General features: G+C 43.6%; 1 protein-coding gene across 2 annotated transcripts in view; it reads left to right on the top strand.

Annotated features, from left to right (window-relative positions):
* Positions 1-26627, top strand: part of plag1 (PLAG1 zinc finger) — a 57839-nt gene that overhangs the window by 15638 nt on the left and 15574 nt on the right. For both annotated transcript variants that reach the window (XM_033019750.1, XM_033019749.1), the window contains exon 2: positions 11607-11739. The gene's annotated coding sequence lies outside the window, so the exon portion shown is untranslated. The remainder of the gene's footprint in view (positions 1-11606; positions 11740-26627) is intronic.

Raw genomic sequence — 26627 nt, 5'->3', positions numbered from 1 at the left:
CTATAATAGTACTACAGGCTTTAGCATCCTCCAGTGACTAATTCAATATTTTACCTTGGAAGCAAATGGCCTTGATCTATTGGAAAGCAGTCAGATGGGAAGTAACACTCAATTGAATTGTTACCAAGACTGGAAGCTCATTTACCCAGTAACATGGATATAAATTGTCTAGGACAGTACAGTTGCTGGAATGAGTGCAGTAGACATTCCCTTGATTCTGATTTGGGCTGGGGAAGAATCATTACTAGAAACTAGAGTGCAGATATGTGAATTTCTAGTTTGCAAATGACTGGATAGAAAATGAGAATGAAAACTGAGGGAGCATAGAAAATTCAGCAGTGATTGTGAAACAGTGGCCTTTTGGAAGAATAATTAGCAAATTAATTGCAATGATGGAATGGGTTAAGGGGTAATGCAGTGCGCAGAAACCTAGATATTTTGTGCAAATCATTCAAGATAATTTTAAAGTTAATAGTATTTTTATTGCTTGAGTGAAACATTGGAAACCAAAGGAAACCAGACAGTTTTAGGTTGGGACCCTTCAATCCCCTGTCCAAAATTGTTGGGCCAGTTCTGTTCATAACTGCTGCCCTACACACTGAACTCCCACAGACCATTTTTGCACATGATTCCACAATCTGCAGTCTCTCCTGCAGATTGATTAGGACTTCTGTTTTGCAGAAAGATTCAATTTTATTGGCACCCAGGAGAGATTTAATAGTGATCAAAACTAAGGATTCTTCAGAGTAAATTAATTATTTTCTCCAGTAGCAGATTGAAAGGGGTTGGATTCATTGACATACATACAGTGATGATTCAAAATTAATTTAGGCTTGTATTCACTGGAGTTTAGAAGGATAGTAACGTCATCATGGATTTAGTTGTGCTGGACTTTTCTAAAGCATTTGATGTCATCCCACACCAGAGATTACTTCGGAAGCTTGACTTCTAAGGTATTCGTTCCAACACGAAACGATGGATTTCCAGTTTCCTGACAACATCTTCAGCGTGTGTGTGAACGGAAAGAGCTCCAATGGCATCCAGTGTTGAGTGGTACACCTCAGGGCACAGTACTTGGCCCACATCTGTTTTTGCTTTACATAAATGACATCCATGAAAAAGTCGCAAGTACGACCAGACTATTCGCTGATGATTGTTTGCTGCACCGTCCAATTAAGTCAGCTGATGATGAAGATGCTCCAAAAGGATCTCGATACTATGGTTGAGTGGTCACAACAATGGGGCATGCAGTTCAACCCTTCCAAATGTGAAACCATGCGTGTCACCAGAAAGAGGAATCCAGGCGAAACATCTTACAATAAACTTGGTGCCACCCTTGAAGAATCCAAACAAACCAAGTATCTTGGCATCAAATTGCAGAATGAGCTGCATTGGAATGGTCAGACTCATCATGCAACAGTGAAAGAAACAGGTGTCCTAAATTTTCTGAGGCGCAAATTTCATAATTGTTCAACTTCTGTCAAGGAGAAGCTATACTTCACCCTCGTTAGACCTCATTTGGACTACGCAGTTGCAGCATGGGACCCATACACAAATAAAAAAAATTCTTCCATCGAACGTGTCCAAAGACAGGCAGCTCGATTTGTTACTAACACCTATGAGAGAGAAGCGAGTGTTACCAAACTTCTGACCGTTTTACCTGTTTTTACAAAATGTTAAATGGTCAGCTCGACATAGATTACAAGACCTACACCAAACCCAAACCAATTAGGAGCAGACGAGGGCATTCGATCCAATTTGTGATTCCAGCTACAAAGACAGATGTGTACAGCAATTCGTTCTTTCCCCCCGCACAATTAAAGCATGGAATAATCTCCACCCTACTATAGTTACCCAACCAGATGCAACTAAATTTAAAGTAGCTCTTTCTTCCCAATAACCCTTTCTGGCTTAAGTCCTCCCTCCACCACCTCCAGTTTAAATTCCATTTGGAATATTTTGGAGGACCAAGAAACCAAGAACCACGAGGGGGATCTTATTGAAACATAAAATTATAAAAGGACTGAACAGGCTAGATGCAGGAAAAATGTTCCCAATGTTGGGCGATTCCAGAACCAGGGGCCACAGTTAGAATAAAGGGGAGGCCATTTAGGACTGAGGTGAGAAAAAACTTTTTCACCCAGAGAGTTGTGAATTTGTGGAATTCCCTGCCACAGAGGGCAGTGGAGGCCAAATCATTGGATGGATTTAAGCGAGAGTTAGATAGAGCTCTAGGGGCTGGTGGAATCAAGGGATATGGGGAGAAGGCAGGCATGGGTTATCGATCGGGGACGAATGGCGGTGCTGGCTCAAAGGGCAGAATGGTCTCCTGCACCTATTTTCTATGTTCTATTTGTGTAGAATATACTGCTCGAAAGTAGAAATGTGTAATAGTAACATTAAAAAGGGAATTAGTTATGATAATCATGAGACTTAGTGTTGTAATTCTGGTCTTAATCTTACCCCCCAGTCTGGTTCAGTCAAACACCGAATACGAAGCACTGGTAATCAACTCTCTTTATTATCCAACACCAGTACAATACCTTATCCAACACTGCAGGTCCGATCCTTGTCTCTACTTGTTCAAGCCCTTCTGCCTCATGTGAATAGAACAACTCCAGAAGATGAAGCGCACTTCCATGCGCTATCCCAGAAGATCGGCACAGCCCACTGTGCTCTCCCCTCTTCCAGAACGCAGCCGCCCGACTCATCACCCACACCAAATCCTGGCATCACATCACTCCAGTCCTCCCATCTCCCACCAGATCACCTACAAAATCTTGGTCCTCACCTACAAAGCCCTCCACCATCTGCCCCCCCCCCCCCCATATCTCACTGACCTCTCCCCCTACCAACCCTCACGGTCCCTCAGATCCACATCAGCAGGTCTCCTCTCCATCCACAAGTCCAACCTCTGCAGTTTTGGGGACAGAGCCTTCTCCAGGGCAGCTCCTAGGCTCTGGAACTCCCTCCCCCAACTGATCCGCAATTCCGTGTCCCTCACCATCTTCCAGTCCCGCCTCAAGACCCATCTCTTCACCTCTGCCTATCCTTAGCCCCACGTCCCCCTCCCTTTTCATCTGTGCTTGAATTGCCTCATATTGTGTTTTGAATTGAATTCTGTCTTTAATTTGTGTACTAGTCATGTCTCTACTATTTATTTCATTCCGCTTACATGTTTTTCCTCTACTTGCTAAATTTTTGTAAGGTGTCCTTGAGACTCTTGAAAGGCGCCCATAAATAAAATTTATTATTATTATTATTATTTTATACCTTTCCAGACCCTAGGTGCGAAATACATTTGGGGAGGGGGGCACCCCTAACAAGCCAATTATCGATAAGGGTTACAAAATACATTAATTGACAGCTCCCTAACCCAATCACAAAATATCACATAACATTGTTTCGATAGAAAGCACATAGTGGGGAAACAGTTCCATTAAGCAAAGAAATATTCTACCAGGTAAAGTAAACAATTTGGGCAAGGACCCTCTCCTTGACCAATCACGAGTAATGGCACGAAGACCATGCAACATAATTAGCAAAATTATTATAACCCATCATCTCCCAACCAATCCTGAGCATGCATTTGCAGCAGGACCTAGCTCCCTTTGAAAAACCTCACACATATTAACAATTAAAGGCCATCTGGACATCAACCTTTATTCAACCTCGTCCCAGGCCGCAGACACTCTGGAGCCACGATCCTCATGGTCTTTGCAGCTTTTGTAAAATATATCAAACAGGCTTTACAAAAGCAGAAATCCTCCATTTTGTAAGGTACATAAAATGCCCAATATTATCAGAGTTAAGGTAAATGGTGGGACCTATTGGCTGGTTGTATGACTACTGACTGGCAATATGTTTGACATTCTACATAGTAAAAGGTAATGTTACTAATGTACTTTGCTGGGTCCTGACATTCCTTGAGATTAAAATTGGAGCTTAATCTGAGTGAAGGAAGTGTGCAGGCTTTGAACAAAATCTTGTCGTCATCAATATTTGTAGTGGCTCGAAGGGCCAAATGGCCACCTCCTGCACCTATTTTCTATGTCAGTAAAACAATTATTTTTTTATCTGCTTCCATAACTTTCAGTAATCCGATCTTTCTTCAGTGATTGTGCTGTCATTTGAACCTCTTTGAACATGGTTGCTTATTGTAATTTGCTTCAATTAAATACCTTTCACAGATGTTCTTCCTCGCCTATTGCTTCTCTGATTTTCCCTACTTGTTTTTTCCGGAAATGGGAAATAATTTTCAAAACATGCAAAAATGATAGTCACATCTAAGTCCTTTCTAACCTAAATGGGTGATTGGGTACAGCCATCCCAAAACTTTTTTCTTCCAAACTAAAGTTTGGTACCTGTCACTGACACCTTGTCAACCATCAACACAGGTGTACATCAAGACTGTGCTTGGCTTTCTGCTGTCCTCTTTACACCCTTAATTGTGTGACTGAGCATGACTCCAATGTCTCTAAATGATCTCTCAACTAAACTATACATACCAAGCAATGCAAGACAGATCAATCAGCACATGAGAGAATACATAGTTGTGTAGAGCTGCAACAACCTCTTGTTGAACGTCAACAGAACTAAGGAATTAATCGTTCCCTTCAGAAAGGGGAGGATGGGAGAACGCATGCCAGTTGGATCAGTGGTGGGGAGAGTAACAGCTTCAAATGCTTGGGTGTGAATATCTTTGATGTCTTGTTCCAAGCCCAGCATATACTGAGTAATTGTGAAGGCAACTTCTACTTGAAAGTTTTTGAAGAGATTCAGCATGTCACCAAATACTCCAACTAACCTGTATAAATGCACTGTAGAATATCTGATCAGTTGTATTATGGTATGGCAATTCTAACTCGCAGGAATGTTGAGGTTTTGAAGTGGTGGGTCTGGGCCCACATGGAGAGCATCTACATGAGGTGCTGCCTCAAGAATGCATCATCATAAAGGATCCCTACCATCTTGGCCATTCCCTCTTTTCATGGTACCATGAAGGAGGAGGTATAAAAGCCTAAAGTTCCACACCACCAGTTTCAGGGAGAGCTGTTTTCGTATGACCATCACATTCTTCAACCAACTTACACAATCCCAATACAACAGATACCTCTTGCACTACTATGGACTTGTTGCCAAATAGTTTTGCACTAATGTCTTTTGTGCACAATCTTTTTCTTTTGATTTGTAGAATCTAATTTTGTTTTCAGGTGTGGTCTGATTCTGTCTGTTTCTGCTATAAAAGATTTTCATCTGTACATCTGTATTGTGTATATTGACAATAAAATATATTTAACTTAAAGAATTGACCGTAAAGAATTGAAATATTCGCAATGTTACAAATTGGCTAGATGGCAACATGATTACATTCTAAAGTTTTAAATCAAATTTACAATCCAATAAAATTTGGGCTGATTTTATTTGCTTGCCCTAATCAGGACTGTCAATTGAACAAGAATGGACAGTAAACTGGCTAATTCTCAGAATGTGCTGTTCCTTGAAGTGTGCATTGCTGAGCAATGAAGGTGAGCAACAGTGAGTTTAAATATTGCCATGGTATATGATTTGTACATCTATGTAGGATCAAACAAAACTCTTGCAAGATTTTTCAAGGATTTATTCAAATAAGATGTTTTTTTAATAGGCTATATTCTGTGGTTATTGACCACTTGCACATCTGTTTAAATGTTCTACATTGCCATTGAGCTTGCTGTTGCCAGCTTCCCAGGTCATTCTCTTTCCAGAAAGTGTTTTAAGGATTTCTCCAACAAGATCATTTGTGACCTATGTTATACTAATTTCTGGCTAAACTTCAATACGAAATTGTGTTCTCGGAGAAAAACAAATTGGAGGAATTCTGTTGCAAGAATAATTTATCTGCTTGACAAACTGCCATTCCTAAGTGTAGTTGCATAAATATTCAAGGGTGGGTTATTTTGATGACTGCTGTTCTTGTATCTCACCACCACCTCCCACCCCAAACTCTTTCCCACCCCAAGCTCCTTACCATCCATTGCACAACACCATTCGAGCATCTTTGCGAGTGGTCATTTTTCCTGGTTTGGCAATAGAGGATGTTTAATTTTATGAATCAAAGACAAATCCTGTCTCTGAAGATTACCAGAAGAAATTACACCAGAAGGGAACAATCATCTGTTGAGTGCAGCCAACGTTAACAAGCATTGGCTGCACTCACTGAATTCATTGCAGTCACATGGACATCATTTGCACCTGGTGGCATTCTGGGTTCACCCACTTTCAGTTTCTAATGTTCTGCTCCATTCAAACTTCTTATTGAAACATCCCATATTAATCCACAGTAATACACTGAGCAGCTTATCAAATGCTAAGTGGTAGTCATGATCAGCAAGTGCTATCCTTTTAGTCTAACGAGATCTCTATTCTATACGTAAATGGCACTGGATTAACAATCTACTTTGCTACAAGTGCATGCTATAGACTGTGCTGTATGATTTTCTAATCTGCTTCTATATTGACTCCTTAAATGAAAATTCACAAGATGGTAGAATAATCATTAGTTGGCTGAAACACAATTTCTTGAATGTACCAATGTTAAAAATTAGGCAATTTCTTGATCAGTATCACTGCTGAGTTGACGAGCACATGCAGTGCATTTTTGTCCAAATATGCATTGCTGTAGCTTGTCAAATTTGCTTTGACTATCACTGCCATTTCCACAATTACTACTACCAAAGGTGAGAATACTTAATCTATGGGGATATAATAATTCCTTCATTGATGCTGGGACAATGTTTTCTTTTATTGCAGTTTGAGAGGTGCCTTTACCACAAGCCTTACAAGAAAGTGGAGAATGAACAAACAATTTGACACTTTAGCAAATTTAACATTGAATATTAAATCCTTCATTAATACCCTAAAATGACCTCAATTATTGGTGCAGCTTCGATAGCAGCAGAATATTGATTGAATGCTTGAGGTTTGCTGGTTGAAATGTGGTGGATTTTTTCTATGAAACAAGTCCATCCGATACAATTTTTAAAGATTATTTCTATTTCACCCAAGTAGTAGAAAGGCTTTTCCCAAGTACAATACCATGTGAAAGCAGTAAAAGGCCCAAAGGGGCTTTCGCTCTAAACTGGAAGATGATGCGGATGTTCAGCAGTTGTGGCAGGGCTTGCATGCCATCACTTCTTGCAAGACAGAATCGGGGGGGGGGGGGGGGCAGCAGCTCAAGCGACAGTGCAGCGTTACACCCAGCTGAGCTCAATGTGTTCTGCACATGCTTTGATAGGGAGAGCATTGATGTGCCTTCCTTAGCCCCCAATGGTATTCCAATCTCGGTCACAGACTGTCATCAAAAGATTCTTCAGGAGGATTAACCCTCAGTGTCCAGACCTAATGATATATCTGATTGGGTTCTTGGACCAACTGGCTGGAGTTTGTGTGGACATATTCAGTCTCTTATTACTGAGGTCAAGGGGTTCCCATCTGCTTTAAAACTGCATCAATAATACCAGTGTTCAAGAAGAGTAAGATGACGTGCCTCTAATACTACTCACTGGTGGCACTAATCTCCATGGTGATGAAGTACTTTGAGGTTGGTAATGGCACATATCAGCTCTTACCTCAAGAACATGGACCCACTACAATTTGCCTACCGCCACAATAAGTCGACGGAGGATGCAATCTCACTGGCTCTCCACTCTGCACTGGGCCACTTGGACAATAAAAACACATGTTGGGCTGTTGATCATAGACTACAGCTCAGCATTCATCCCATCCAAGCTTACAGGACTGGGTCTCTGTGCATCTCCCTGCAACTGGATTGTCAGCTTCCTCATCAACAGACCACAATCTGCACAAATTGGCAGCAACACTTCCTCCTTGATAACCATCAGCACAGGAGCACCTCAAGCCACTGTTCTACTCATTTGATGCTCATGGCTGTGTAGCCAGACACGGTTAGAACTCCATCTTAAAGTTTACTGCCGATTCCTCCATTGTTGGGCGAATTGCAAATGATGAGTTGGAGTATGGGAGGGAGATCAATCGACTCATCAACTGGTGCCAGAACAACATAATTGCTCTCAACTTCAGTAAGACCAAAGAAATGTTTATGGACTTTGGAAGAGGAAGGACCACGGTGCGCCAACCTGTCTACATCTACATCGACAGGACGATGGTGAAGAGAGTCAAAAACATCAAATTCCTGGACATGCATATATATGACGATCTGTCCTGGACCCAGCACATTGATGCAATCATAAAGAAAGCCCATCAACGCCTCTACTTGGAAGATTGAGTTTGGTATGTCAACAAATACTCTCTTGAATCTCGGTGTGTACAGTAGAGGGCATATTGTCTGGTTGGATCGTAGCCTGGTTCGGCAATTCTAGCAGCAGGAACGAAGATCATTGCATAAAGTGGTGATCACTGTCCAGTCCATCACTGGTACTGACCTCTTCACCAGTGAAGGGATCTATGAGTTGCTGCCTCGAAAAGGCAGCCAGCATCAGAGACTTGTACTCTTAATTTCACTCCAGCCTGAAACTTCCAGGTTCAGGAACAGCTGCTTCCCTACAACCATCAGGCTATTAAATACTACAACCTTCAAATAGGTTCTCAACTAAAGACTCGGGGGCATTAATTTTCCACCTTACCAGCCGTCACCCATATCAAATAATCCTCTTGTCATTTTCGCCACCTCCAACATGACCCCACCACTTGCCACATCTTCCCATCTCTTCCCCGTCTGCTTTACGCAGAGACCGCTCCTTCCGTAACTCCCTGGTAAATTCTTCCCTTCCCACCCGAAACACCCCCTCTCCGGTCACTTTCCCTTGCAACCGCAAGAAATGCTATACTTGTCGCTTTACCTCCACCCTTGACTCTATTCAAGGACCCAAGCAGTCTTTCCAGGTGCGGCAGAGGTTCACTTGCACCTCCTCCAACCTCATCTATTGCATCCGCTGCTCTAGATGTCAGCTGCTCTACATCGATGAGACCAAGCGTAGGCTTGGTGATCGCTTCGCCGACACCTCCGCTCGGTTCGCAATAACCAACCTGATCTCCCGGTGGCTCAGCACTTCAACTCCCCCTCCCATTCCGAATCCGACCTTTCTGACCTCTGCCTCCTCCATGGCCAGACTGAGGCCCACCGTAAATTGGAGGAGCAGCACCTCATATTTCGCTTGGGCAGTTTGCACCCCAGCGGTATGAACATTGACTTCTCTAATTTCAGGTAGTCCTTACTTTCTCCTCCCCTTCTCAGCTCTCCCACAGCCCACTGGCTACTCTTCCTTTCTTCTTCCTGCGTGCCCCCCCCCCCCCACCCTCACATCAGTCTGAAGAAGAGTTTCGGCCCGAAACGTTGCCTATTTCCTTCGCTCCATAGATGCTGCCTCACCCGCTGAGTTTCTCCAGCATTTTTGCTACCTTTGATTTTCCAGTATCTGCAGTTCCTTCTTAAACCATTGTTTATTTGTCTGTTTTTAATTTATTGAACTTTTTTTTGTTTATTGAGGGCTTTACAGAGTACTATGTTTACATATATGCTCCTGCAGGTAAGAATTTCACTCTTCTGTTTTGGAACATATGCCAATAAAGCACACTTGACTTTTTTGCATTATTCATTTTACAGCAATTGGCATCTAAATATGGCTTTTTAATATGGCTATTTACATAAGATGTTAAGTACAAGTATTAAGCGCACTTCCACTTCCTCTTCTTCTTGCGTATGGCGTGCACAGCCTAAAGTTGTAGAACAACTTGTTCTATTTGATCTTGTTTGTTTGTGCACGCCGGGTTGATTGCATTCGTTGAAACAGGGCGGACCGTGAAGGTTGCAATCTCCCACCCTTCCACTTCTGAAACCAGTGTTTTATATTCCCAACATTGCTCAGCATTTTGTTTCTAAACCATCTCAATAGAAGTTCCAGCATAAATCTTGTTAAAAAGCAAGTTTCTTTTCACAAATTGAATAGTTCTGTTGTATAACAAGCTAGATTTTTAACCAATAATAGCATTCATTAAATCAGACTATGCCTTATTCTGACCATATACGTGCTTAAATATTTTATTGGGAAATTGTCAGTAAATTATCAAATAGGATATGTGTATTGGATTTCAGCATGAGGTTGATGCATTTACTATGAGAAACTCACCGGGGCTTTTGTATTTCATTGTTTGTACCCATTGGGTAACTAAGTCTCTATGCAAAGAACCTGTGGCACTGAATTAAAAGTGAATGATTTGAGTGCTTTTAATGGATTTAAATGTAAATTTATATCTAATCTCTTAATAAAATAAGTTTTTATTTCCCTACACTTTCTGTACCTAACTTTCTGGTTCAAGTTTACAAATGTTAAGAACATAGAACAGTACAGCTCAAGAAAAGGCCCTTCCATGCCAAAACCATTAATTATCCACCTGTACATATCCATATGCCTATCAATGCCACTAACAAATCTGCTTCAATCACCACCCTTGGCCAAATTTCAGGCACTCGCCACCTTCTGTTTTAAACCAATAAATATATAAAAAATAAATGCTGTGCACATCTCCTTTTAAACTTTGACCTTCTCACCTTAAAGCTATGTCCTTTATTGGGGAAACGTTTCTGACTGTCTAACCTATCAATGACTCTCATAATTACTTCTATCAGGCCTCCAGCCTTCCAGAGAAAACACTCCATCCACGATCTACATTTAGTTAATACCCTCTATTCCAGGCATGAATTGGGTAAACCACCTCTACTTTTTCCAAAGCCTCCACACTATTGCTGTAATGGATGACCAGAACTGCACACAATACTCCCAAATGTAGCTGACAAGTCCTATAAAGCTGCATCATGACTTCCTGATTCTTGCACTCCATGCCATGACCATTGAAAGCAAACACGCCATATACCTCCTGTACCACTCTGTACTTGTATTGCCACTTTTGGGGAGTTGTGAACTTGGTACATTAATACTGTTAAAGTTGTTGCCATTCATTTTATATTTTTCCCCAAGCATTTGACCTCCCGAAGTGCAATACCTCTCACTTGCTTGGATTAAAATCCATCTGCCATTTCTCCACCACATCCATATCAGATCTACAACCTGCTGTACTGGTCACAGACTTCCAGCCTGAATATTGCCCTTCTACTACAGCCCTCCATCTTCTATCAGTAAACACATTCTGAATTCATGAGACCAAGTCACTATTAATTAGATGCTATTCATCTTCTGGGTCAGCCTACCATGGGGGACACTCAATTGCCTTACTAAAATCCATGTAGACAACATCCACTGCCCGACCCTCATCGGTCACCTCGATGTGTTCAGGTTAGTAAGATATGATCTCCCATGTTCAAAGCCATGCTGACTGTCCCTAGTTAACCCATTCTCTTCCAAATGGGAGTGAATCTCTCCAATTGTTTTCCCTACTATTGACATGAGGTTCACTGGCCCACAATTCCCTGAATTTTCTCTACTTCCCTCAAAGGATTAACATTAGATACTCTGAAAACGTTTCTCCATTTTTTTAATGTGGTTAAATTAAAATGTACCTTGTAATAAAAATAAACTGATTAAAATGTTTATCTGATTACCCTTAAATTCACTGTACTTGTTTTTTAGGCCATCAAAAATGGGACACATCAAATTCTACTCACCACCTAGAAGAATTAGTGAAACTGGCTGAGAACATTGTACGTGAAGTTGGAAATAGTGTTTTGATTTTTTTTTATAAACAACATAAAGTACAGAGGAGGTAAATATTCTTACTGGCTTTACTCAACTTGGGTTTTGTATTCAGATAACCATAATATGCAAATAAAAAATGTGCATGGGATGTTTTCAAACTTAAAGCTGTTAAACGTACTGAGGAAGCGCATATTTCAGTGGGACTGTTTAGAGAACACAAATCTTCAGGTTCAGAATAGAGGATGAGGAACTATTTTAAGAGTACAGGTGCACAACCTTTTATCCGAAAGCCTTGGGACCAGACACTTCTCGGATTTCGGAATTTTTCGGATTTCCGAATGGAAGATTTTTAGCGTAGATTAGGTAGGTAGCGCGGGCGGCTTGAAAAGTCTGGAGAGGCTGCCTCCTCCCCGGAGACTGGGGAATCATTGTAAATCATTGCTTAAATGTTAGTCAGTTAGTTTGGAGGGATTTTATGTGGTGGGGGGGGTGAAGGGGGAAACTTTAATTCTTAGTCCCCTACCTGGTCGGAGAGGCGGGGAGCGGGCAATGCCTTACCGGGTCGCCGTGCAGTAAGCTCCGGAGCGCTGTGGCCGCCGACTCCCAACATCGCGGAGCTGGGGGCTGCGGGCGTCCGGCCACGGGCGGCGCCGGTTGTAGCTCCGACCCCGGCAACTCTACCCCTGGCTGCGCGGCGCTCCAAATCCAGCGCGGCCCGCGGCCGGACGCCTGCAGCCCCAGCTCCGCGATGTTGGGTGTCGGCGGCGTCGCAGCGCTGGGATACCAGCGGGGAGCGGGCAATGCCTTACCGGGTCGCCGTGCGGTAAGCTCCGGAGCGCTGTGGCCGCCGACACACAACATCGCGGAGCTGGGGCTTCCGGCCGCCGGCCGCGCTGGATTTGGAGCGCCGCGCAGCCAGGGGTAGAGTTGCCGGGGTCGGAGCTACAACCGGCGCCGCCCGCGGCCAGACGCCCGCAGCCCCGCGATGTTGGTGGTCGGCGGCCACAGCGCTCCGGAGCTTACGGCACGGCGACCCGGTAAGGCATTGCCCGCTCCCCGCATCTCCGACCAGGTAGGGGACTAAGAATTAAAGTTTCCCCCTTCCCCCCTCCCCCCCTTTCACATAAAAGCCCTCCAAACTAACTGACTAACATTTAAGCAATGATTTACAGATGTTTAAGTGTCTCCCCGGTCTCCGGGGAGGAGGCAGCCGCTACAGTAGTACAGACCTGGGTTGACCGTGGGTCGTTTCGGGTCAAGTTTGGCGCCTAACGCGAGCTTTGGTGTGCAGACGACATCCTGGAAAAAATGTCCGGTGTTCGGAGCTTTTCGGTTTCCGGAACTCCGGATAAAAGGTTGTGCACCTGTATCAAAATGTTGGCTGTTGGAAGGGCCTTGCACATATTATTGGATTTGTCAGTCAAGCCATATGGTTGGATACTATTAACGAACCATGATTTAATCTGCCTGGATCTGGTGGAAATCACCACATTTGGCCAATCATATAGTTCCCATAGCCATGGCAGATTACTTGGTTTGCCTCGTGTTCAAGGTCATTAAGTATTCTCTAGAGTATGGTTGTATCATCTTTGTCAACTGTCTGGTGGATTGGAGCCTTTCCCCAAGGAGCACTGTTCCTTCCCCAATTAACTTTTTTTCCATCGACTATACTATTAATAAAACTCTCATCTTGACCACTTCCTGTCTGCATTGTATTAAATTTGCGCAAAAACGATCCCCCATAGCACTACGATTTTTCGCCACCTTCCTCACCATTCTCCTCTGCTGCAAGTCAAATAAGTTTTGTTTCGATCGGTGAAATAGTACAAAAGTTATGAAGGTTTTGAAGGTTCCCCCTCCCCGTGCCCCCCTCCCCCACACCAGCCCCACCCCCCCCTCCACCACCTCCACAGAGTGGTGGAATATTGCTTTGGGGGAACGGGTTGCATTGGGGGGAACAGGTGAGTGGTGGAATATTGCATTGGGGAAGGGGTTGGGTTGGGGGGGACCAGGCCTCCCGTGTGACTGGGACTTCCTGTTTTGGAGGTCCATCACATTTGCTAGAGGTCTCCCAATATTTGCTTCAGTCACCATGTCACTTATCAAGCTGTATTAATGTTGGTATTGCAACAACTCTCATAGCCATCTGGGAGGCAATGGACACCATGCACAGTTAACCTTTGGTACTTTGCAGCTACATTAACCTGCTTTGGTGCTGCACATGTGATAAGTTGAGAATTACAAATACCATTTTGTCTCATTCTCACACCACTGCAACGTTTCGTCCACTAACACTTTTCCACCTTGAATCTTACTGGAGTAATTCCATTTATAATCGCCTAGCCACAAGCTTGTGATATCAGATCATGCACCCTTGCGACTTAAGAGTGCTGGTACAGATTCCCAAAAGGTTAATTTGAAAATCGAATTGATGGTAAAAAAGATAAAATGCTAGCATTGTATTTTCCTTAGTTTAGAGATACAGTGCGGAAACAGGCCCTTCAGCCCACCGAATCCTCGCCGACCAGCGATCCCTGCTCTGTAACACTACCCTACACACGAGGGACAATTTAACATTCACACCAAGCCAAATAACCTACAAACCTGTACAGCTTTGGAATGTGGGAGGAAATCGACGATCCTTGGAGAAAACCCACGCACATTACGGGGAGAACATCCAAACTCCATGCAGATAGCACCTGTAGTAAAATATAAAACGGGGATGAAAAGCTGACGGTTTAAGGCACTGGTTAGACTGCAGTTGGAGTATTGAGCAGTTTTGGGGCTCCTTATCGAAGGAAGAATGTGCTGGTCCAGAGGAGGTTTACGAGAATGATCCCAGGAATGATTGGGTTAACATGAGCTTTTGAAGGCCCTGGGCCAGTACTCGCTAGAGTTTAGAAGGATGAGGGGCGATCTCATTGAAACTTACTGAGTAGTGAAAAGCCTGGATAGAGTGAATGTGGAGAGGGTGTAGGAGAGTCTAGGACCAGAGGACATAGCTTCAGAATAAAAAGGCATACCTTTAGAAAGGAGATGAGGAGGAATTTCTTTAGTTGTGTACGTGTAGAATTCATTGCCACAGACAGCTGTGGAAACCGTCAATTGATATTTTTAAGTTGGAGATTGACGGACAGATTCTTGATTAGTAAAAGTGTTGGGGGCTATGGGGAGAAGGCAGAAGAATGAGGTTTCGCCCATATCCCACTAAACCTATCCTATCGATATACTTGTCTAAATGATTCTTAAACTTATAATTGTATCATGCACTTTTGGTTTTTCGCATTACATAGCAGTTAATGATAAAGAGAGCATGGAAAACAAGGCTCTGATGCATTTGAATCGAGCGAGAGGGACAATAGCTGGTGTGCCAGAAGCTGAACCGGCATGTTGTCTGAACAATGAGATGCCAAATTCTTGGAGTTTACTGAGTATCCTGATAAATTACGCTTTATTCTTTGATTTCTCAACAAAAAAAAAACTATTGTTTGTGTGGTGTGTTTTGTTAAAGTTCATCAGTTTTTCGCAATTAAAAGTCCTTTCTCTGGCATGCAGAAGGAAAGATGTCAGAGGAAATATTCACATCTCTGCACTTATCCACTGAGGCAGCACTTAAAGCAACAGTGCAAGTCTGATTTGTACAGTAAATTACATTCTAATTTTTGAACTCTTATAATTAAGAGTTAACTCTTATAACTTACACTTGAATGCAATATGCTTTAAATTGGATTAGCTATGAATAAGGTTAGGCTAAATTACATTCCACAGTAGACCCAGGCTCTGATCAACAGGTGCAGCACATGAATGATCTTAGTGTATTAATGTATGGAAATCAGATTATAATAGTAAGATTAAACGAGAACTTACCAGTTTGAAGTTTGATCTTTATTTTACTATTTTACTTCGGAGTCACGTGAGTGACTACGTGAAGATTTCAAAGCTCTGTGATTTCATGCCGTGAGAAACAGGTCTACACAACCACAACTGCCTCATTGACAAATGAGGGAAACATTCATAATGCATACAGTCATGACATAGATTTAAACGTGCTGATGCTGTTAAATAAGCAATAACAATAGTCACATCTCTCATCCGGATGGAACCTATAACAGAACATAAATAAATTGAGAAATACCCCTGGTCTGGCAACAGGTTATTATAACATGTTTGCAATTTTGTTTGTTTGACCACACTACAGCCGTTAGGATGTGGTCCAGCAGAACGTAATTAACCCTTGCTGCTGCTGTTATAGCAGCCTTGGTGGAGTGAGATCCGGATCAGTATCTAACTCCTGCATACCTCAACTCCGTTTTAACACCTGGCAAGATCTGAGCAGATAGGTTCTTATAACGTCTTTTGTAACTAACAATCATAGTTAGCTCAGAGTCTCAAAGGCTCTTGATGACCTTGATGTATTGTTCTATATGTGTGTCCCCACATAACGAAAGGTCCCTGGGTATGATCTTGAGCTATTTTGAGACCTGACACCCCTACTGCTCTGCTTAAATTAATTATAACATAAAATACTATGCATATATTTGCAGATGTAATCATCCTCTCCTGTCACAATAATGTAGCGAGTGACCTGTTGCGCTAACCAGCGCCAGGAGGATAACTACCTAATGAGGTCCGATCAAAGCTAAGAATGTAGTTGGAACCCCCTGGTTAAAATAGTTTAACACAATGTCAATCTCCCATACTGCATTGTACTTGTCCTGGGAAACCTGTGTAACAGATATCCTTTAATAACTCGATATCCGAGGTGAACCCAACAGACTAGCTGCAGTAAGTCTGATGGAAAGCCCCTTGGCACAGTTAATGACCCTATAATTCAATATTGTCAAGACCATTTAAATGAACTGCAATAACTCAGAATCTGTACCATTTTAAATATAACATGAGCATTAAATAAATGCTTCCCATCTCCTGAAGCAGCAAAGTACTGCTTTTTGGTACCATACCAGCACTGTGAACACATACAAAAATAGGCATGACAACCCAAGCCGTAAGCAGTCTATTGAGAATCTGTAGAACATATATTGATTTTATCATGCAACGGCTGATCTCTCAAGCCGCATGCTGGACCAGCAAGTTACGTTTAAATAACCATATAATGTTGCATTATTATAATTCCCGACAAATCGGGAATCAACTGCATAGGCCAATTCCACAGCTGGAACCTAAAGCGACTCTTGATGACTCTCGTGCTTATCATATGCCACATCTTAGTGTATCAACATGAAGTTGAGCATGCACCTATGCATATTCACTCAATCACTCTTTAACCCATAAATGCACTTGGGGTCTATAGATAGTTGATACCAATACTGAAGAGTTAATAACTCATGCAAATCTCCTGCACCTCCAACTAGAGATGACATTTGCATGTTCTCACCTTAAGCCATAGCATCTTTTTTGCAATATCATGACATATTTATTGATCAACTACTGGAGCAATGCTGAATACTGTTTGTCCATCATAGTGGCTTTATTAGCTTCAGCTGGTAATAGGAAGTTGTATTATCAATGACCTTCATGACCCTTATTGTTTGTTATTAAGCATGCTGTCAGTTCTCAATCTTGCACAGCTGCATCACATCTATTACATTGCCAGTTAGTCTAATGAATAGAAACTGCTTTATAACCACAAGGCTGTTCCAGGTTTCTATTGGTCCCAATCTGTTGCCCAGGGCAGAGTCACACGCCAACTATCCATTTGATAACAACCTAATTTACTGGATAGGAGAGAACAATTCCTCAATTAGCTTGAGACTGCGTGGATTTTAGCCAAATACAGCATCAAAATATAATCCAGACAATACAGCACAAGAGTTTTTGAACTCTGAGTAGTCCTTTGAATGATTTATTGTTATCATACTGTTAAATTGCCTCATCATAACAATGCCTTCAAATATCTCTGATGATCATTGTACATGGAAAACCCTATGAAATCAGTTTGATCACCCTTCTTTCATAATAAACAGGCCACACTGCCATCATTTCGAGTCTGTTCTGAACAGCAACTCTGGCCCGGTTCCGGTAATTCTCACATGTCCCAAGACAACTCTTGCCATAATTCTGACCTTGCCTTGAAAGACAATTCCCCATATCTCCGAGCCTGTCTCGAAGGCAACCTGGCTAAAATACTGGACCTGGCTCAACACTCTTCTGGCCAAATTCCAACCTTTTTGGAATACTAGTATTGTCCAGTTACCTGGTTAAAATGTCTCTGAGTGGATGACAATGTCTCAATCATTTGTGTATTGCACAACCAATTGTAAATCTTACCAACTTGTTCGTGGTCACTTAGTTGTAGAGTAACTCTGGTCAGCTTTAATGCTGCTACCAGCTTCAGTGAACCGCTTCCTGCCGATGAAGCCGTGGGTGCGTTTCCCCTGAACTATGAATCCTTACTCGTCCTTCAGGTTTTGCCTGTGGAATAGGTCTTACCTGAATAGAAGATTCGGCGGGTGGCTCTAATGTCCCCTGATAGTGGTGTTCACTGCATTGTGTTGGGATGGCAACCTTGCTGCCAGGAATTGTACCTCTGACATGTGCCCTTCATCCCTTGAGGTATGCTCCACGCTATACCCTCAGCCTCAGATTACACTGACCCGGCATGTTCTCCTCTTCCATAAGGGAGACATTAAGCAGCCCTACTACAAGGCGCTGCTGGCATGGCCTCTCCAACAGGCCCACCCTTCAGGGTCAGAAAATGCCCTGGTAAGCTCACCTCCTCCATGAGGGAGACATCATGCAGCCCTTCTACAGGTGCTGCTGCCATACATTTAAGCAGCCCTATACAAGGCGCTGCTGACACGGCCTAGAGCAATAGGCCGGCACTGCCATCGATTCGGCATCCCCATTTTGCAGCCCTGTTACAAGGCGCTGCTGGCATAAGCTCTCCAATCTGCCCAACACTGTCATATCTCCTGATGTTAGTGTGTATCTATCTTGAGCCTCCTACAATAAGGCTCCATCCTGGCCAACTTCCACATTATTAATTTTACCGGAAGGAACCCTCCCGGCACCAGGACTGACCACTTGTGTCGATTTACCCCATATCTTGGGGACCTCTGCGGTCTGGGCACCGCATAGCTGGTAGATTTCCCTTCCCCCGAAAATCCCAGCACACTTATATATTATCGGAGGGAAACCCCTACCGACACCAGGGCTGACCTTTCCGGTCCGTTTAACCCCTTACCTGGGGACCCCTGCGGTCCGCATAATTACTGGATTCCCCTACCCGGGAACCCCAGCCTCTATATGTATATCGGGGAAATCCTCCCGACACCCGGCATATATATTTATATCGGGGGAAACCTCTCCCGACTCCCGGTCTCCTGGAGGTCCCCTCCCCGGGATCCCCAGCATAAATATTTATCTTGGAGGGAAACCCCCTCCCGACTCCCGGTCTACTGGAGGTCCCCTCCACGGGAACCCCAGCATTAACATTCATATCGGAGGAAAAAGCCCTCCTGGCACCCGGCCTACTGGAGGTCCCGGGAACCCCAGCATAAATCTTTATTATTGGAGGGAAAAGCCCTCCTGGCACCCGGCCTACTGGAGGTCCCCTTCCCCGGGAACCCCAGCATAAATCTTTATTATCGGATGGAAAAACTCCTCCTGGCACCTGGCCTACTGGAGGTCCCCTCACTGGGAACCCCAGCGTCTCTGTACCTATCGGAGGGAAAAGCCCTCCTGGCACCCGGAGCGCCTAGAAGTCACTGACCACCCGTCAGCGACCGACTTCGCGAACCCGACAACCCAGCTACCCGCTCCTGGCGGCAAGAACCGGGGTTTCTCCACAGCCCATAGCTGGTTCCCTCGTCGGGCCTCGCGAATCCTCTGGCAGGAAGCCTCTGGAACAAGAGGTTCCTGCAAGAAATAAAACAGGTAAGAAACAAGCTTACCTTGAGTTTAAAACTTACCGCGTTGGAGGAGCTCCTGCGTCTGACGTAATGACGCACGTGCGGCTGAACGGGCTTCTTCACGTAGTCACTCACGTGACTCCGAAGTAAAATCAAACACTTGGCCCATGTTCACCAACCTGCATCTCACTGCACACCTACTCCTGACCCTGACTCCAGTTGCATACCTTCTCTCATTCCTGACCCTGAGTCCAGCCTTACACCTGGCCCCCTATTCTACCCTGATCATAGCTGCTTACCTGATTAGCTGCTTAACCGTTGCTGAACTAGGCCTCAATGGCATTGTGGCCTGGTTCGGCAACTTGAACGTCTAGGAGCGAAAAAGACTGCTAAAGGTTGTGACCACTGCCCAGTCCATCACCAGCTTTGACCTCCCGAACGTTGAAGGGATCTATCGTAATCGCTGCCTCAAAGGCAGCCAAAATCATCAAGGACCCACATCATCCTGGCCACACACTTATCTCACCACTGCCATCAGGAAGAAGGCACAGGAGCCTGAAGACTATAACGTTCAGGAACAGCCTCTTCCCCACAGCCATCAGGCTATTAAACACAACGAATAAGCTATGAGCTCGGAACTGCAAAATACTTATTATTTGTTATTTGCACTATATTTGTTATTTATTGAACTTTTTCTTCCCCCCCCCCCCCCCCCCCCCCCCCCCCGTTATATACAATGTTTACATATTCACATATTCTGTTGTGCTGCTGCAAGTAAGAATTTCATTGTCCCGTCCGGGCCATATGACAATAAAACACTCTTGACTTGACTTGACTAGCTTCCCATTGCGGAACACTCCCATTGTCCCAGCTTTGACTGCACACCTAGTACTATTCCAGACCTTGACTCTGGATGCACACTTGGCCTTGCTCCTAGCCCCTCTGCACTGACAATATATCTGGCCCACACATAAAGCCCCATAACTGACTCCCTGGACTTAACCTATCACCTTAACCTAACCAGGTGCTTATCTTATGGGGCAATTCACGGACCAAATTTTGTGTAACAAAATTTGCTACATCCATTGGCTTTCTTGTTATCTAACATACTAGTTACTTTGTCAAAGAAGTCATGAATTGGTTGAACACAATTTCTCATCCATAAAATTATACTCACACAGCTGTATAAGTATTCGGTTACCATTTCCTTCATTCTACTAACAAACTGTCCTGAAGTCATTTTCAACACCAATATTTTCAGAATTTTGCTGTCTTGCTCTCATCTGGGACTTTTCCAAAATGCAAAGTCCAATAACTATATATTTAAGCAATAATATTCTATTTAATGTGATCTTGAGAGTACATAATATTTTCTGTGGTATTCATAACACACCAATGATAAAAAAGATTGTTGTTTTGATTGCACCTACTAACATGCATACATTATATTACAATTAATATGTACCGAGGGGAAATTTTTGTTCCAATGCTCCCCATTCACTTTTACATTGAAGTGATTGAAATCCAAGTGGTTTAAATGGCATCAGGAAAATAAAACCTCCGGAATTGATGATATTCATTACGTGGTTGGTTGGAGTCAGTATCAGCACAATTACTATATTAAACTTTGAATCTTCAGATGTCCTGGTTCAAGCTGAAACTAAAAACAAATAATAACCTCACACATTCCCCTGCAACTATCTCTGTCGCTCCTTTAAAATATGCCCCTTCTTTGAACAAGCTCTTAAACATCGCATCTGAATCGGTTTCCATCTGATTACACTCCTTGAGGATGTTCATCTACGTGTTCAATTAATAAAACAACGAGATTGGGGACATTTCTATTCAATTTGTCAAAGGAATTTGGGTGAGTGGGGGGTTTAGAAATAGTCAGTGAGGTAAACAAACATAATAATTGAGTGGCAAATGACAATAGTGCTACCTTCCCAATATTTAACTGAAGGAAATAATGGGTTATCGGGGCTGTAGTGACTTGGAAGTTAATCACTTTTATCCAGTGTCACGGAATCTAAATCGTGTAACTCCCTATTCAACAACACTGCAAGAACCTTCACCCAAACAGCTGCTGACTGCCATTTTCAAGGGCAATTAAGGATGGACAGCAAATGTTCTTGCCAGCAAAGCCCACATTCACAGAACTAAACCTAAATACATTTAATTGTTAATTATCTGAAACTCATTCAGCATCACCATTTTCCAGGACCTTAAATGATTAGGATTTCCATTTTAGTGAAAAAAGGTTGTGCACCACTGATATAAATAAAAGCTATATGAAAATACTTATTTGGCCCTATTCTGAGATGTGATAATATTTATTGCATTGAATTTCTTTCTACGGAACCCATGGAAAGCAACTGGCCCAGATGCAGTCTCTGGTCACCTCCTTAAGAATTGCGTGACCACCTAGCGGGAGTGTTCACGAACATCTTTAATCTCTCCCTACTCTGTTCTGAGGTACCCGCTTGCTTCACGAAGACCATTATCATACTGGTGTCAAAGAAAAGCAAAATCTCGTGCCTTAATGCCCACTGATCAGTAACTTTGACAGCCGCCGTAATGAAGTGCTTTGAGAAGCTGTTCATAGCACACATTAAAACCAGCCTACCAAGCAGCCTTGATCCACTGCAGTTTGGCTACCGTCACAACAGGTCCACGGCTAATGTCTACCTGGCTCTACATTCACCCTGGAGCAGCTGGATAAGAAGGACACCTACATCAGGCTACTATTTGAAAGACAACAGCTCCGTTTTCAATAACAATATCCCAACTAAGCTCCTCTCCAAATTCGTGGAACTTGGAGTCAGCACCCACCTTTGCAACTGGATCCTTGACATCCTAATTAACACACCACAATTGGTTAGAATAAGTGACAAATCCTCTACAATAACCCTCAACACTGGTGCCCCACAAGGATGCGTTCTCAGCCCCCAACTATACTCCTTAGACACCCGTGACTGCAGCCAAATACCAATCCAGCTCAATTTAGAAGCTTGCAGACGACTCCACCGTAGTGGGCCGGATATCAAGTCATGACGAGAACAGCCTCCTAACCTGATACCAAGACAACAAAATTAGAGCACATGGTATTGGGGGTAGGGTGTTGACATGGATAGAAAATTGGTTGGCAGACAGGAAGCAAAGAGTAGGAGTGAGCGGGTCCTTTTCAGAATGGCTGGCAGTGGCGAGTGGAGTGCCGCAATGCTTGGTGTTGGGTGCCGCAACTGTTTGCCATATATACTAGACTAAGTGGGACCCGTTGGGTCCCAGCATCACACGGGAGGGCTGGACACCCAACACAATATTCCACCTCTCCACCAATTCCAATATTGCTGCTGGCCGGGGGGGGGCACTTTCTGTTGCGCTAGTATGAGTGTTGTGGGCCGAAGGTACTCGTTTCCAGAGGGCTAGTATGGAGTTTGTGGGCCGAATGGATTTTTGGGCTGGCAGCTCAGTCACTGAGGCCTGGCAGTACAATCACTCGGACCTGGCAGGCTGGCGGCTGAGAAACTGCCAGAAATTGTGCCCAAAACAGGTGACAGACTGTAAGAGAGAAGAGGGAAAGGGTGGACTGAATGGATTATTGGGCTGACAGTTCAGTCACTTACGGCTGGTGGGCTGGCAATTCACTAACTCACGGCTCGTGGGCTGGCAGTGCAGTCACTCACGCCTGGTACGCTGGCAGTTCACTCAGTCACCCCACCTACCTTCACCCCCCCCCCTCCCCCACTCTGCTCCTTGCCATTCCCCTCCCACCCACACATTCAGTGCATCACCCCACAACCTCCCCCCATGCACTCTTAGTGGCTCTCCCACAGAGCAGGCATTCTTGCCTATTAGCTTCCCATTGTGATGAAGAACACACAGGCATCAAAAGTGCAAAAAGGATTTATTAAAGTTTAAAATGTGAATGACTTAAAATATAAGAACAATTTAAATGTTAAGGATGAGAATTATTAAAGATCTTTCTTGTTGTGCCTCTTGTTGTGTTCTGCTCACTGCCTCTTGATGACTATTTCCTGTTGATAAAAAGAGACAATTTTAATATAGAGAAAAGTCAGCGGTCAAATTTTAAGAAGGAAAATCTGAGAATTTATCTTAGAAGTCATCATTCAACAAAGCACGCTGTTAATGACAACATTCTTGGTCGATGTTCCATCCTTCAGGAAACCTTTGACATTTCCCTTCATCTTTCAACCAAAAGGCTTAGTGTTGCTGAAGACATCTTGAAGAGTTCTGTCCACCGCTTCAAAGCTTTCTCTCCTAATCATTGGACATTCATCCCAAACAATGACTCACTTGCCTCATGAAATGTGCCGTCTTAGAGTCCTTCTCGATGTTGCACAATGTATCCTCGGCCACTTGGATGGGTATCTTGAATCGAGAATGTGTAGGTCTTCCACCATGCATTAATGTAGCTTCTATCCCAGAGGATACTACAGCAATAGCCACATCACCTTGACCTCTAACTTTTCCTGACATGATGTTGAAAAAGCAGCCTAAAGACAATTTCAGTTGTTAATGTACACTGAAGATTTTGTGCAAAACATTTTTTCGAGGTGGGGGCTGTCAGGGTGGGGTGGGGGGTGGAAAATGTTGTGCAGCCAATGGAGGGGCATAGCTTCAGGCGGAGGCTCTCGTGAGCTGATGAGAAGGGGGGGGGGGTGTCCTCACGCAGGGGATGTGGGCGGCTTCAGTAGGGGGTGCATCCTATAGCCAGGCGGAGGGCAGCATCTTGAGGTGGGGGATGTCAGTGGAGGAGGGTGGTGAGCGATTTACTCATGACCTGTGGACTCACTCACTGCCTTGGGATTAACCCATGGCCTTTGGACTGACTGACTCTCACGGCTTGTGGACTGACTGATGCCCGACTTCTGGATTCACGTCCAACTTTTGTAAACTGAAAACTAACATCTACATTGAGGAACAGCTTCTTCCTGACAGCCAACATAACAAATAAGCTCTGAACTACAAAAGACTATATTATTTGTACTATTTGTTGATCACACACACACTCCACCTCACACAGACTCACACACACACAGACTCACACACACAGACTCATTCAGACACACACACAGACTCATTCACACACACACATTCACACACAGACTCGTGCACACTCACACAGACTCATTCACACACACACACAGACTCATTCACACAATCACACTCATTTACACATACACAGACTCATTCACACACACACACAGAGACTCATTCACACAATCACACTCATTTACACATACACAGACTCATTCGCACACACATTCTCACACACACACAGACTCATTGACACACATTCTCACACACACACAGACTCACACACACATTCTCACACACACACATGGTCACACATTCACACACACGCACATATTCACACACACACACACATATTCACACACGCACACATATATACATTCATACACACACATATTCACACAGACACACACACACATATATTCAAACACATACACACATATTCACACACACACATTCATCACACACACCCTACACCTCACACAGACTCACAAACACACTCATAGACACACACAGACTCATATATACACACACACACACTTATATATACACACAGACTCATTCACACATACACACACATTCATTCACACACACATATACACACACAGACTCATTCGCACACACACAGACTCATTCGCACACACATTCTGACATACACACACAGACTCATTCACACACACATTCACACACATACACACAGACTCATTCATACACACACACTCATTTACACACACACATACACAGACTCATTCGCACACACATTCTCACACACACAGACTCATTAACACACACATTCCCACACATGCACACACAGACTCATTCACACACACATTCGGTCTCACTCACACACACACACACACACATATTCACACACACACACACACACACACACACATATTCATTCACACACACATATTCACAAACATTCACACACATTCACACACATATTCACACACACATTCACACACATATTCACACACACACACATATTCACACAAACATTCACGCACATATCCACACAGTCACACACACACATATTCATACACATATTCACACACACATTCACACACACATATATACATTCACACACACACATATACATTCACACACACACATATACATTCACACACACACATACTCACACACACATATATTCACACACATACATACATACATACATACACACACACATATTCACACATACATACACACCACACAGCTTCAGGCAGGGGTTTTTGTGAGCTGATGAGAAGGGGGGGTGTCCACATGCAGGGGATGTGGACGGCTTCAGTAGGTGGTGCATCCTATAGCCAGGCGGAGGGCAGCGTCTTGAGGTGGGGGATGTCAGTGCAGGGGGGGGGGGGGTGGTGAGTGACTCACTGATGACCTCTGGACTCACTCACTGCCTTGGGATTAACTCATGGCCTTTGGACTGACTGACTGACTGACTCACGGCTTGTGGACTGACTGATGCCCAACTTCTGGAGTCACGTCCGACTTTTGTAAACTGAAAACTGTAACAGCTACATTGAGGAACAGCTTCTTCCTGACAGCCATCAGGCTATTAAACATGACAAATAAGCTCTGAACTACGAAACACTATATTATTTGTACTATTTGTTGATCACACACACCCTCTACCTCACACAGACACACACACACACAGACTCATTCACACACACATTCTCGCACACACAGACTCATTCACACACACACACATATTCACACACATATTCACACAGTCACACACACACATATTCACACACATATACATTCACACACACACATATATATATACACACATATTCACACACTCACACACATATATTCACACACATACACACATATTCACACACACATTCATCACACACCCTACACCTCACAGACTCACACACAGACTCATTCACACATACACACACACATATATACACACACAAACTCATTCACACAAATAGACTCATTCGCACACACACACACACATACAGACTCATTCGCACACACATTCTGACACACACACACTCATTCA

The sequence above is a fragment of the Amblyraja radiata genome, chromosome 4 (genome assembly GCF_010909765.2).
Source record: "Amblyraja radiata isolate CabotCenter1 chromosome 4, sAmbRad1.1.pri, whole genome shotgun sequence".
NCBI lineage: Eukaryota > Metazoa > Chordata > Chondrichthyes > Rajiformes > Rajidae > Amblyraja > Amblyraja radiata.
The sequence above is the reverse complement of the archived record's forward strand: the minus strand, read 5'-3'. Positions and strand labels throughout refer to the sequence as shown.